Below are 1955 nucleotides of genomic sequence, written 5' to 3' on the forward strand. Positions count from 1 at the left end.
TTAGTATTCAATTATTAACATTTCAAAAATTAATAAATATAAATTAAAAAAATTAAATTTTCTAATCTTTCAGTTTGAATTTATAACATTTCAAAGACTGATTTCAAGAATCGCAAACTTCATATAATGTTGTGCAATGAATATAAATCACGGCGGATCTCCTCCCGACGTAATGTTGCGTTCTCAAATTATGGGATAAATTTCATTGAATCTAGGCGAGGGCATAGCCTCGGACTTCAACAAAAAATAGCAATCGCTCAAATTTGTTCTACTTCACTGAAACCACTCCAAATTCCTCCTGGGTCCGTTCACGTGTTTTGACATTCGGTCAAATTGGATGCAAATTTGACCTGGGTCCGTATGGGCGAATTTTCTACAAATATCACAGAGACATTGCGATTTGGATTCGGTTTCAAATCAAAATGCATGCAGAGAAAGTTTATTCCAACATAGTTGTTGAATACACCTGGAAACATAAACAAACTAGAGGTACATAACCTTGGAGAAAACTTTCCTGCTGGGTTGAGTTATTATATCACATATCTTCGAACCATTAATAATACATCATCATTTCAAATACATATGTTTTAATTGTACTTTCTATTTCTGTTTCTGTTTCTGCAGATGATCCCTCTTCTCCAAGACGAATTACAAGAAATTCATCATCAATTGATAGATACTGTAGTTGAGATTAGTGAAGATGCTGCTGCTGCTGCTGCACTTGCAGCTGAAGGGAGAGATGGGGTTGTGCTGAAGTGCTATTATAAGGAAGAAGCATTGAACCCAAGCATGAAATCATGCTACAGATCTTCTCAAGTGGTGAGCCCTACTTCCGATAATTGAAATTTATTTGATGCAAATTGTGTCACGCTGTTCAAGCCTAATGAGCTACCCTTTCTGTAATCTTTCTATCTCCTACAAATTGTTTTTAGAGCACGTTGTCCTTCAAGAACGTAATTGTCTTTTAAAGTGATCTGTTTTCTAGGTGTAATTCTTATTTTAGCTCTCACAATTCAACTAGAAATAAGTCTTGACGTTAATTCATTTACATTATCTTTTAATTTTGTTTCTTGTATTTTCACTCCTATCAGACACCTATTTTGCCACTTCCTGTACTTATTCCAGCAGATTATCCAAATAGCTCTCCTATACTTCTGGACAAAGCTCCCACTGGATCATGGTGAGTAAATTGTGATTGGAACAACTTTTTTGTGATCTAACGATGCACTTATTCTTTCTAATAATGAGGGTGCTGTGGTAGTAAGGAATATGAGGATCTCTCATCTAAAGCAAGAGAAAAGTTCCATGCAGCAATGCAGACCCTCCCACAACCGATCTCGATTATGGCATTGGCAAGAACCTGGGATGTGAGTGCTCGGAGCACAGTAGTTGAATATGCTCAACAAAGTGGAGGAGGGAGTTTCAGCTCATATTTTGGTACATGGGAAAGTTGTACAAACGCTTGATAATTCTTCATTTATGTGATATAAAGTATATTTTTATGTATTATATATTCAAGTGATTGTTTTTGTTTTTCTTTAAAATTATCATCCAATTGATATTATAGCCTGCTTTAAAATGCATGGAAGGAAATAGCATGACAGTTAATTGTTTCCAAGGAAATGTGAAAAGATTATAACCAACCTAATGGAATATGTACCTTTAAACATGGTGTAGGTTTGCAGCAACTGACTTAATTTTAGATTTTTTTTTCAAATTTTGGGGTTTTTGCCTCATTTTGCGTGCTACCATATTTTCTAAAGATTTCTCGGCACAATGTGGTTCGTGGACCTGTATGATCTATTTGGATATCAGTCAGACCACTATTGCATTTTTATGTTGCATTAGGATGCATGTTGCATCCGTCCTCTCGAGTCTGTTTTCGGTTGAGTGAATTTTTGCTTTGTGTTCTCATCCAGTCCTTGTGTTTGAACTTCATGATGGTGGTGCGCTAC

The 1955-nt window shown here is 35.8% G+C and overlaps 1 long non-coding RNA gene across 1 annotated transcript; it reads left to right on the top strand.

Moving 5' to 3' along the window:
• Positions 1 to 1102: 1102 nt before the first annotated feature.
• On the top strand, positions 1103 to 1509 carry LOC149531611 (uncharacterized). The gene is made up of 2 exons (XR_016359256.1): positions 1103 to 1180; positions 1262 to 1509. It is a non-coding gene; the product is annotated as an uncharacterized LOC149531611 (long non-coding RNA).
• The last annotated feature ends 446 nt before the right edge of the window (positions 1510 to 1955 follow it).

Source organism: Cupressus sempervirens, chromosome 11 (genome assembly GCF_028749045.1).
Source record: "Cupressus sempervirens isolate cs-2001-9-10 chromosome 11, ASM2874904v1, whole genome shotgun sequence".
In the NCBI taxonomy this organism is placed as follows: Eukaryota; Viridiplantae; Streptophyta; class Pinopsida; order Cupressales; family Cupressaceae; genus Cupressus; species Cupressus sempervirens.